Raw genomic sequence first — 13,012 nt, 5'->3', positions numbered from 1 at the left:
TGAGCATTTCAGTCTTGGTGTTAAACCTACCTACCTGCCTTGGCCACCAGAGTCCTCCCAAGAAGGCTGCTATGGCCTTGTGTCCTGGCTCCAGCCAGCTCCTGCTCTGCACCCCCCGACCCCGCCTTCCTGTTTCAAGCAGACTCAGAGAGGCACAGTTTTCCTCACATCAGCGTCTCTCTTGTGGGAACTGGCGCCCCTGTGGACAGGCACCCAGGCTCCTGCCCCACTCACCCAGCTCCTAAACGGGTTGTCAGAGGACGTGCATGGATATAGGCCCCAAGTCCCCAGGGAGCAAGGCTCTGTTGTGGGTCCGAGAGGTGGCCAGGATGGCTGGGCGGTGGGGTATAGGCGGGAGCACGAGGTGAGGCTGGACTGACAGTGGGGCCTTGCAGGCCACGGGCAGGGTCTGAGGATCACCCTGGGACATTATGGGAAACCAGCCGCTAAAGGGCCGGAATTCTGATGTCACCTCCTGGGAAGATTATAGAAAATAGTCCTATTGACTTACCTATATGTGGAATCTAAACAAATGAACAAACAGAACTGAATTTATAGATACAGAGAACAGATTAGTGGCAGCCAGAGGCGAGGGTGCATGAAATAGGCGAAGGGGGTGAAAAGGTACAGACTTCCAGTGATGAAGTAAGTCACGGAGATGCAATGCCCAACGTGGGGACCGTTGTTAATAATATTGTACATATTTTGAAAGCCGCTAAGAGAATAGAAGTTAACAGTTCTCATCACAAGAAAAACAAATTGTATAACTGTACGGTGACAGATGTTAACCAGACTTATTGTGGTGAACATTTTGAAATATATACAAATATCAGATTATTATGTTGTGCATCTGGAACTAATATAATGCTGTGTGTCAATTATACCTCAATGGGAAAAAAAGACATTCTTTTGGGAAAAACAAGATTTTGTATTATGTTTTCAAATTAATCTGTTAGAATGATTTCTTTTTCTTACAAAATAAGACTTTCAGGTATGTTCCTAACTTAAGAAGAGGAAGCCCTGGCTGAGTAGCTCAGTTGGTTAGAGTGTCATCCTGATATGCCAAGGTTGCAGGTTCAATCCCAGGTCAGGGCACATACAAGAATCCATCAATGAGCACATAAAAAACTAGAACAATAAATCAGTGTTTTTCTTTCTCTCTCCTCCTCTCTCTCTTCCTTTCTCCTTCCTCTCCCTAAAAACCATTTTAAAATATTTTTTAGAAAAAGAAGAAGAGGAAGCTCATGTCCCCATCCTAACTGAGTCACTGACATGGCAGTCTGTGGTCAGTTGTCACAGGTTGGTGGGCAGAGCCAATCTTCCACAACCAGCAGAAGTGACAGCTCTGTCACTGGACACAGTCTAAACAACCATGCCTACCACTGGGATGTTCTGCAATGTCCAACCAATAATGCAACAGGTGACAACACATAGTGCCCAACTAGTAACACAACAGACCTTGGGAAATGACTGGTAAAACAACCTCTAACTATTGCACTATAGCTCTTTACCCTGTTTAGCAGACATCCTCAGAAATGCAATTGGAAACTCAATTTACAGTGCTAATACAGAATAAGTATTATGCTCATTTAGCTTAGCTTCATGGAAACCAGTGTGTAAACAAGGGTCATGACTGCCCCAGTGCTTTGAGTTCTCAGAATCACATGTGTCAACAGCTTCTTCCCCCACATTGCTCATTAAGTGCTGTTTGACTTTTTTTTAACCCCTACTAATTTATTAGGTAAGGATGCCTCACTCTGGAAAACTGCAAAGGGCTCACTACCCAGAGTGAGGTGTCTGTCCTTGTTTCAGGATTTCTACCTAACTCGGTTTCAATGTAAGCATCATAGCCCAGATCACAGTGATTTTAAAGATGTAAGCAATCACAAGCCCTGGCTGGGTGGCTCAGTTGGTTAGAGTGTCGTTCCTGTATGCCAAAGTTACAGGTTTGATCCCTGGTCAGGGGACAGACAAGAAGCAACCAATGAATGTATTAGTAAGTGGAAAAACTAATCAATGTTTCTCTCTCTTTCTCTAAGATCAATAAATTTTAAAAATGGTGGGAAAAAAGAGACTTTAAGTAAATTAGTAATTAGTTGGAATAGGGATTAAGAATTGGGATGACCTGTAAAAGGTCAAAGGGGACCTCATGGGGGTGATGAGCATGTTCTAACACTGCCTTGTGGTGATAGCTTCTCAACTCTGTGTATCTACTAAAAAGCCATTATACATTTGAAGTTGGTGAATTTTACAGTATGTACATTATACCTCAGTAAAGTTGTTTAAAATAAAAAATAAAAAAATGAAGATGTAAATGATCAGCACTCTCCCCAAAATTTTGCCTGATAATAAGCTTAAAGTGTTAGCTTCAACCTACATTTAAATCTGTGGTGAAAAATTATGGCTCCAAAGCAACCAAATTGATGTTATTGGTATATTTTCACATGGGTAGAACACCCATGAGTGGAAAGGAATTAACCATTATTGAACTATTATGATTCAGGCATTTAAAATATATTATTATGTTTAATCTTTATCAAAAGGCTACATATGGACAAGTATTATTAGTTTGTACTAATGTTAAACTACTATAACAAATCTCCAAGTTTCAGTGGCTTAGCACAGTAGATTATTTTCCTCTAAAAAGCCCAATTTGAACTTCCGACCAAGATGGAGGTATAGGTAGACACACTGTGCCTCCTCGCACAACCAAAATTAAAGACAAAAAAAAATTTAGAAACAAACAGAAAAACCCAACCAGAACTGACAGAAAATTGAACTGTACAGCAGTCCAACAACCATTCATCCAGACTGGTGAGGTGGGGGGGGGAGTCCGCGGCCAGTGGCGAGGGGTCACGGCAGGAAACAGCGGTGGCTGACGGACCCAGGTCATGGGGTGGCAACGAGCAGACCCAGTGAGGTGCACGAGGTGGCTGGCTGACCATAGTCACACATTAGCATGTAGATAAACCAGATGAAAATGGGCAGCAAGACGGATCGTGCAACCCAGGGCCCCAGCGATGGGAAATAAAGCCTGAAAGCACTGATTGAAAACACTTGTGAGAATTGAGGTGCCGGGAGAGACCGTCAGCCTCACAAAAGAGTTCATTGGACAGACCCACAGGGTCCTAGAATGTATCCAAGCCCACCCACCTGGGAACCAGCACCAGAAGGGCGAGATTTGCTTGTGGGAAGTGGCGGAAGGGACTGAAATCCGAGAGAGAGCAGAGCAAGGGCCATTGTTCCCTCTCTGACCCCGCCCTGGTGAACACCTAAGGCTCTGCCCCTCATACATAACAGGCATGACCAGACCTAAAAAACAAAATGGCTCAAATGAAAGAATAAGTTAAAGCCCCAGAGCCAATACATCTAAGGCAACCAAGAGATAGCCAACCTATCAGATGCACAGTTCAAAGCACTGGTGATCAGGATGCTCACAGAACTGGTTGGCTTTGGTCATAAATTAGATGAAAAAAATGAAGGCTACACTAAGTGAAATGAAGGAAAATGCACAGGGAACCAACAGTGGTGGGAAGAAAACTGGCACTCAAATCAATGGAGTAGACCAGAAGGAAGAAAGAAACATTCAACCAGAACAGAATGAAGAAACAAGAATTCCAAAAAATGAGGAGAGGCTTAGGAACCTCCAGGACATCTTTAAACGTTCCAACATCCGAATTATAGGGGTACCAGAAGGGGAAGAGGTACAGCCATGAGTGGAAAACTTATTTGAACAAATAATAAAGGAGAACTTCCCCAATCTGGCAAAGGAAATAGACTTCCAGGAAGTCCAGGAAGCTCAGAGAGTCCCAAAGAAGTTGGACCCAAGGAGGAATACGCCAAGGCACATCATAATTATATTAGCCAAGATTCAAATGAAGGAGAGAATCCTAGAAGCAGCAAGAGGTAAAGGGACAGTTACCTACAAAGGAGTTCCCATCAGACTGTTAGCTGATTTCTCAAAAAAGACCTTACAGTCGAGAAGGAATTGGAAAGAAGTATTCCAAGTCATGAAAAGCAAGGACATACATCCAAGATTGCTCTATCCAGCAAAGCTCTCATTTAGAATGAAAGGACTGATAAAGTGCTTCCCAAATAAAGTCAAGTTCAAGGAGTTCATCATCACCAAGCCCATATTATATGAAATGTTAAAGAGACTTATCTAAGAAAAAGGAGATTAAAAATATGAACAGTAAAAAGACAGCAACCCCATCTAAAACAAAAACAAACTAAGAGGACAGCTAGATCAGGAGCAGAACCATAGAAATGAAGATCACATGGAGGGCTAGCAACAGGGGAGAGGGAGGAGGAGAAGGGGGGGAAAAAGTACAGAGAATAAGTAGCACAGACAGTAGGTAGAAAATAGGAGGAGGGCAAGAATAGTTTGGGAAATGTAGAAGCTAAAGAACTTATGACACATGAACATGAACTAAAGGAGGGGACTGTGGATGGGAGGGGGTGTACAAGGTGGAGGGGAATGAAGGGGCAGACATGAGTCAACTGTAATAGCATAATCAATAAAAGTATATTTAAAAAGAAGCAATACCAAAAAAAGCCCAATTTGGTTTCAAGACAGTGGTGTCAAGAATGGGGGTGAGGAAAGGGGTGTGATTATTGCTGCAAATGATGCTGCAGTGAACATGGGGTGCAGATATTGCTTCAAGATCGTGATTTTGTTCCCTTCGGACATGTACCCAGATATGGCATTGCTGGACCACACGATATTTCTATTTTTAATTTTTTAGGAACCTCCATACTGTTTACCATAGTGGCTGCACCGATTTACACTCCCAGCCAGAGTTGCACAAGTGTTCCCTTTTCTCCCTATCTTCACCCACACTTGTTATCTCTTGGGTTTTGTTCTTGTGGTTGGTTGTTTTTTATGACAGCCATTCTAACAAGTATGAGGTGATTTTTCACTGTGATTTTAATTTTTTTAATCCTCACCTGAGGATATGTTTTTGTTAATTTTAAAGAATGAGGAAAGGGAGTAAAGAGAGAGAAACATCCATTGGATACCTCCGTATGCCCTCCCAACTGGGGATCAAACCCGCAGCCTAGGTATGTGCCCTGACCGGGGATCAAACCCACAACATTTTGGCGTATGGGACAGTACTCCAATCAACTGAGCCACCTGGCCAGGGCTCTCATTGTGGTTTTGATTTGCATTTCCCACTTGATTACTGATGTTGAGCATCTTTTCATGTATCTGTTCGCCTCTTTTATGTCTTCTCTGAAATAATGTCTATTTAGTCCTTCTACACATTTTTAGTCAGTGTGTGGGTTTTTTTTTCTTTTACTGTTGAGTAAAATAAGTTCTTTATATACTTTGGATATCAGCTCTTTATCTGATAAATGTTTCTCCCGTTTCATAGGTTGTCTTTTTATTTTGTTGATTATTTCTTTTGATGTGCAGAAGCCTTTTAGTTTGATGTAGTCCCACCTGTTTATTTTTGCTTTGGTGTCAGATCCAAAAAATCATGGCCAAGACCAGTGTCAAGGAGCTTACTCCCTATATTTTCTTCTAGGAGTTTTAAGGTTTTAGGTTTTATGTTCAAGTCTTTAATTCATTTTCAGTTAATTTTTATGTATGGTATAAGATAGAGGCCCAGTTTCATTCTTTTGCATGTGGCTGTCTGGTTTTCCTAACACCATTTATTGAAGAGACTGTCCTTTATTTGTTGTATATTTCTGGCTCCTTTGTCATACGTTAATTGACAACACATGCATTTTTACCCCCAGGATTCTCTATTCTGCTCCATTGATCTGTGTGTCTGTTTTTATGCCAGTACCATGTTGTGTTTTGATTACTATAGCTTTGTAATACAGTTTGAAATCAGGATGCATGATGCCTCTTTCTCAAGAGCACTTTGGCTATTCAGGGTCTTTTGTGATTTCATATAAATTTTAGGATCATTTTTTCTATTATTGTAAAACATGCCACTGGAATTTTGATAGATTCTGTAGATTGCTCTGGGTACTATGGACATTTAATCCATATTAAGTTTTCCAAACCATAAGTACAGGGCATCTTCCCACTTATTTGTGTCTTCTTTGATTTCTTTCATCAATGTCATATAGTTTTCAGTGTATAGATATTTCAACTATAGCTAAATTTATTCCTAGATATTTTGTTCTTTTTTAGAATTTTATTTTTAGACAGAGGGGAGTGAGGGAGAAAGAGAGGGAAGCATCAATGTGTGGTTGCCTCTCATGTGCCCCCTACTGGGAACCTGGCCCACAACCCAGGCACATGCCCTGACTATTTGAGACTTGAATCTGCAAACTTTTGGTTCACAGGCTAATGCTCAATCCATTGAGCCACACCAGCCAGGGCTATTTTATTTTTTTTTGATGCTGTTATAAATGGGATTATTTTTCTCTTTCTGATAGTTTGTTGTTAGAAATACGTATAGAAATACCATTGATTTTTGTGTGTTGATTTTGTGTCTTGCAACTTTACTGAATTTGTTTATTCTAATAGTTTTTTGGTAGAGTCTTTAAAGTTTTATATGTATAACATGTCATCTGAAAATAGAGTTCCTTTTACTTCTTCCGTTCTGATTTGGATGCCTTTTTTTCTTTATCTTGCCTAATTGCTCTGGCTAGTTGAATAAAAGTGGTGAGAGTGGGTATCCTTCTCTTGATCTTAGAGGAAAAGCTTTCAGTTCTTCACCACTGCGATGATAAGAACTACTGATTTGGGGAGGGCTTCTGTTTCATTACAGCTTTTACTTGAGCTGAATCAAAGTTTTGGAGCTTATTACAGTGTTATTCCCCACTTTACTGCAAGGGAGCTGGAGCTAGATAGCACATCAGATTCCTTCCCAAGCTAAATGTCTATGATTCCTATGTCACACCACTCTTAGCTCTGACTCTGTTCTGTCTTTTCATAAGTACAAAGGTGGGAACAAAGGTTTTACAAGCTTGTTTTGGTATCTGAATCAGAGAATACTTGGTTCTCAGCATGTGGAGTTTTCCTAGAGGTCAGCGCCCCACACTGCCCCTTGCCAGTGGCCACCCACACTTGGACCACCTGCCTCCTTGGGCAGGAGGGCTCATTCTGTACTGACAGTCATTATACCAGCCTCCCACCAAACCAGCCAGCAGTTTCACAAAAGATGTTTTAAGGGCATGGCGTTCCTGCCCGCAGGCACCAGCATCGGTTACTACCCACACACAGCCTGGCGCCCCGTGCTTTGCCACGGTCAAGTCATGGAAGGGCTGGCAGTGAGCACAGGCTTTTGTCAAAGCTCTGCAGGTGAGTGTGCTCCCAGCCCCAAAAAGGTGGGGCGAGATGCCCTGATCTGTGGATTGCATGAGTGCTCCCATTCGTGGATCCCTCCAGAGCAAAATGCTGTTTCTGTGTGGTATTGTTCACATAGAAAATACAGCTTTCAGAAGGTGTGAGTGGCCTTGACAGCCTGTACTTCAGGTGTGCCCTATTCATATTGCCCAGCTGCGATTTTCAGGCCCTCGTAACCGCTTTGCTTTTGCCTTTAAAAACGTGGCTTTTCCCATGTGAGTATTCATTTTACACCACTCGTATTTGTAGCTTTACAGCCCTGCCTGTGTAATCCTCGTGTGCTTTTCTTGACATTTTGATACAGTTTGCTGGCCAAAGAAAAAAGAATCAGACATGTTTTTCAAGTGGCTTTGTGGTGAGTAAATCCTGCCAACTGCACGTTCTTCGTTTTTGCTGATGGGATACTTGAGTTGTTCTCAATATTCTAAAATAAGAACGCCGGTTTTATACGTAGCTACTTCTAAAACTAAAGAGAGAACAAAGCAGAGAAGTTGATGGAACACAACCTTCTCCGACAATGTCGGGGAAAAGTCACTGAGGAGCACATGACAGTGAAAATCCAGGCTTGGTGAGTTAGTTATTTCGGTCTGCTGTGGTGCGGAGAAATGGTGAGCACCCGGAGCTGGAAAGAAAACTCGATGGAGGGAGTAGTGGGAACATGTAGTTCACAAATGAAGGGAAGAAACCGTTCGTTTCAGGGATTTAAAAAAAACCTTAATCTGCAGATTATCTGCCGCAAATCCTTTTTGGAGAGAAACAGTTGGTAAATAATTCATGCTGCGAATTCAGACACAGGCAGAACAGGGATTGAAGTTCTCGTCGGCAGGACGGGCGCCCCCTGCAGGCTGGCGGATGCTGCTCTGCCGTTGGTCACTGCCGAACTCTGCCTGAGCACACCAGCACCGACGGCTCATAACCGTGCAATTATGACTGTACGAGCGCTGATCGCTAGATCTGAAATGTACCGCCACTGTCATCAGAGGGCTGGGTTTGAGGATAACTTTTTAGGGTAACTATGTGTGTTGTCAGGTCTTCAGCATGTGTGGGTTGTTGCCGGCACCCCCTTGCTCCCTTGTTCCGAACAGAACTCCGATTCTGGTCAGGTCTCCGCCTTCTCCCTCCCTGTGTGGACCTCCCCAGGGGGGTGCACCCTGATTGGTTGTGTCCAGTTGTTGTGGCCTGTTCCCAGTGCCAGTGATTGGTCTGGGCATGGGCCCGTGACACAGCCCTGGCCATTATACGGTTGGGGTGGTCCACTGGAGGGTTTCTGGGAAGGCATCCTTGCTTCCAGCAAAAATGTGCAGCTTGCCAAGCACGAGTGCGGCCACAGTCTTATGATCCTTGAGGGCAGCCATCCTAGGGATAGGACAGACAAGAAGAGGGCAGCGCACCCAGAGAGGGAAAGACCCTGGCTTCCTAATGATGCCACCGAGTTGCTGCCTTAACTGATCCTAGAGCTGCTCTTCCTGATACTATGGCTCCTTATGTGAGAATGTTGATGAGTCCCGTAGCACTAGCTACTGTTTCCTGTTACATGTAGGCAAGCCATCATCATAGATGCAGAAAGTAAGGTAAAACAAAAAATAAAACTCGAAAGAACAGAGGTTATCATAACCACGTCTCATTCATATCCTATATGAGAGTGACATTCAGCTTGGTCAGTGACCAGAGCGCCCGCCCAGCGCCATTCATCACATACGGGTACATGCGTGTCCATCACTTCCTAGCAGGGGCCCCAGGAAGAAGGCCAATGTCTTTTCATGTTAGTGGCCAGCTCTATTGAGGATATTGGTTTGGCCGCTTTAACAGAAATTGAAATAACAATGACTTTAAAAGGTATTTGTGGGATTGATTTTTTTCTCCTGAAATAATTTAAGATGGTAGGCAGTCAAGGAAGTGGGGGTCCTGCACCAAGGGGTCACCCAGGGTTTTTCTCTATCATCCATTAGGATGTCTTCAGGTGCACCAGGAAGGCTGCCTGTCACCAGGGCAGTGACTCGGAGACTGGGGAGGGAGAAGGAAGGTCACAGTGCGACCGCACGTACTACCTCCAGTCACTACTCACTGTTCAGAACTTGTTTACACAAGTCTGACACTCGTTCCAAGGGGAATTCCAAGTCTGGGGAATATTATCTCTGGTGGGGTGGCCATGTATTCGGTTAAAACCTAGAGGATTCTGTTAGGAAGGAGAAGAAAATAGATATTGGTGGGTAGTTAGAAATGTCCACCACGTACTGTGTCCCCTAATGAAGAGAAATAAGGTGACGGAGTGTTGGGTGCCACCATGTGGTTGTGCGGCAAGAGTCGCAGCCCTGAGAGCCACCTCCCTGAGCCACCGGGAACCTTGTGCTGCTTCTGACCTGGCCTGGCCTCTCTGCTGGTCAGCCAAGGGACTTGAACCAAGTGGCATTTAAACCTCTTCAAAGTCTGGTTTTGTCCAGCATGGTCCCACGGGCATTCTATTTCTAGAGTGGAGGTAGAGACAGGGGCAAGCAGGGTTAGTGTGTCACACGTGGGTGGTGGGTGTTAAAACCACAAGAGAAGTCACTGTTAACTTCTACTGAACATCTCTGAGGAGCCAGGTACTGTGCTCTGTCCCGAACGCAGGTTAACCTCACTAACCCTTTTACCATCAATGCGATGGCCTCTGTGATTGCTCCCATTTTACAGATGGGAAAGCTGTGGCTCAGCAAGGGTTGGGGAAGGGCTCCAGACCTAGCTCGCTGGCCCCAAGGCCCATGCTCTGAACTGTGTGGTATGGGAGGAACTGGGACATGGGGTGGGACTTGTGGTATGTGGCCAGGTTATAGTGAGTCCTGAAAAGCAGGGCCATAGAGCACTGGGCCTAATGCTACCTTCATCCAGGGCCAGCTGTGGGACTGATCCACGGCGCTGTCTCCCTCCCACCCAGTGGTTACCCCGTTCCTGTCCCAGATTACATCACCCCTCACTGCTCCGGGGTGGAAGACAGGCTGTCCTACAGGGGCAGAGGACCTGGTAAGAGACAAGCCCTGGGAGTGTCCGCTGTGGGAGGCCCCACGTGGCTGTTAGGCGTCCTTCCAGGTGTGGCCCCTGCTGAGGAGAGCAGAGAGGCCCTGGGCCTGCTCCAGTTCTCTGTTCCCCAAGGAGGCTGGTGCCGAGAAGAGATAAAACCCTGGCCTAGAAAATAAGGGTAGGCCTGTGCCTCGAGTTGGCCCCCGTTGGTAGCCTGCATCCTGGGATCAACCCCCACCCTCGCTCTGACCTGCAGCCTTTGTGCCCCTGGGACCTCCCAGGGGTGTGTTTATTCCCCTTGGGGGAGGGACTCCTCAGGTCACTGTGTACGCTGGCTGGCCCGGGCAGGGGGAGTGAGACTTTTCTTTTTCTATGTAATAATTGCCAGTTGTGCCAGTTGTATTCCTCTGGCTAAGAGATCCAGAGGTGATTTGAGGTAATTTAACATTTTAACAGTTATTTCATCAAGCGTTTAGGTGCCCCCACTGCCCTTACAAGCTGGTTGCAAATTCTTTGATTCTTTTACTTACTAAAAAATTTTTCATTCTGTCTATGACACCTGTTCATTAAAAAAGAAAACTCACACTACACAGAAATAAGCACAGTTAAGTTTTTGATGTATGTGTATACGAAGGTATGTATACACACATGCACGCACACACCCAATTTGGGACTTTTCTCCTCCACCTGGGAGCTGATACTAAACGAGATACTCTGTAACTTGTTAGGTTTTACTTTACAATATAGAATAAACGTATTTTCGTGCATTTGCATGAAACTTCCCAACCAAATAGACTGGAGAATGGGTCAAGACACAAAATACAGTGAGATGCTTGTAACAAGGAAACTACCAAAACCAAAATTTCACCAGATGATTAAAGGTAAAACATACATCAGAAAATGCTAATGGGAAGAAAGCAGGGAACAGATTTTACTCTCAGATTTAAACAAATGTCTAGGCCCTAAGCGCACCGGGTAAGGACGTCTGCTTAGCTGTCTTTGCTTCCAGTGCATCATCGCAGACTTGTTTCCTGCTCTTCCTCTTGCTTCCCTGAGCCTTTCCAGCTCATCAGCTCCCCTTAGCATTTCTTCAGGGTCCGGGTGCCTCATGGGACTCCGGGACAGTCCTCTTTAAATCCCTGGAGAGGGCGAGTCGGCCCATTTCTGGGGCTTCCTTCTGCTTCCTGTGGTGCATCTTCTAAAGGCTTTCCTCAGCCTTCGGCGTATTCCGTAGTTGTCCTTCCTTTTCTTCACAAGACTTGCACGTTGAGTATTTTCCCATTGTTTCCTTTTTTAATGAATTCATCCTGCAGGAATCCAGGGGACTTTGCTCCTTCCCTCCCTCGATTTGTGTTACGCCCCAAAGACCAAGAGTCCTGAAAGTCCCCGGGGCACTTTCCTCCTCCAGCCCTAGGGGCTGCTCCAGGAAACAGTCGACCTTTGCAGCTCACCTGCCTGCGGGTGCCAGACCCCAAGCAAAGCCTTCGAATGGGGAAACAGACCCAGACAAGGGGAGGGCTCCCCTGCCCTGCCGCTGTGGAAACCCTGGGCAGCCATCCCTCCCAGACACAGCAAGCTCAGTGCAGGTGCAGCTGCCTCCCCTCTCTGGCTCCTCTCATTCACAAATGGTGCAAACTCTCCTGCCCCCTGCAGTCGGTACATCAGTATAGTCTTAGTGCTGTTTCTCTGGTTCATTTTGTTTCCCTAAAATGCAATTACAAATGCAGCAGTTCCAATCTGCTCTTCAGGACTGAGCTCTGGCTGAGCGTCCTGGAGGAAACCTGCCCGCCTTCTCTGGGCCAGGGGCAGGCCCCCTCCGCTTCCCCGTCCCGCTTCCCAGTTGGCCTTGGTTTCCTATGGCCCAGTGGTCTGTTTATATTATTGGGTTGGCCAAAAAGTCCGTATGGTATTTTCCATAAAATAAGAGACACATTTTGTAATTTTCACCAATCACTGTATTGGTTTAGATATTTTGAGTATGTTGCCTATCTCCTGCTGTCGGCTCCCGGTCGGTGGAGGCCAGGTGTTATGCTAAACGTCTTCCAGTGCATAACACAGCCCCACGGCAAAGAATTGTTTGGCTAAAATGTCAGTAGTGACAAGAAAATTTGCAAACTAGTTCTGGCATGTTCTACCAGTCACAGCACCTTCTCCATACACTGCATAAATCTATTTTTTGCATTTCAGTAGCAATTTTCCCTTTTTTGAAATAATAAAGCAAAATATGCCAAAAATGTTGCATGGATTCTTCCATCTTTAATATTAAAATGGCTGTACAAACATTCACCAACGTTGATAATTTTTTTTAAATACACACTGATAGGACACAATACAATCTAACAAAATTCTTCCAAATGCATTTAAAGACAACTAAGCATTACTAGAGCCATCATACAGGAAAAACTAAATGGATATTTTTGGCCAGCCCAATATTTACTCAGTGTTCCACTGATCAGACTGTGAGCTTCCTTTCTTTTTACACCTTTTTTTAAAAAGATTTTATTTTTAGAGAGAGGGATAGCAAAGGAGAAAGAGAGAAGCATCTGTGTGTGGTTGCCTCTCACATGCGCCCCACTGGGGACCTGGCCCTTAACCCAGGCATGTGCCCTGACTGGCAACCAAACCGGTGACCCTTTGGTTCGCAGCCTGCACTCAATCCACTGAGCTACACCAGCCAGGGCTCTCTTTACACCTTTTAGAAAACTTTTACTT

At 44.8% G+C, this 13,012-nt stretch overlaps 1 protein-coding gene and 1 pseudogene across 1 annotated transcript in view; one reads left to right on the top strand and one right to left on the bottom strand.

Moving 5' to 3' along the window:
- Positions 1 to 13,012, top strand: part of PXYLP1 (2-phosphoxylose phosphatase 1) — a 72,389-nt gene that overhangs the window by 17,770 nt on the left and 41,607 nt on the right. The window lies entirely within an intron of this gene.
- Positions 8,092 to 11,582, bottom strand: LOC128628007 (transcription elongation factor A protein-like 8; annotated as a pseudogene).

Source organism: Artibeus jamaicensis, unplaced genomic scaffold (assembly GCF_021234435.1).
Source record: "Artibeus jamaicensis isolate MK-2021 breed Jamaican fruit bat unplaced genomic scaffold, CSHL_Jam_final contig_519, whole genome shotgun sequence".
Lineage (NCBI taxonomy): Eukaryota > Metazoa > Chordata > Mammalia > Chiroptera > Phyllostomidae > Artibeus > Artibeus jamaicensis.
Note: the sequence above shows the minus strand (reverse complement) of the source record. Positions and strands in the feature narration are given on the sequence as shown.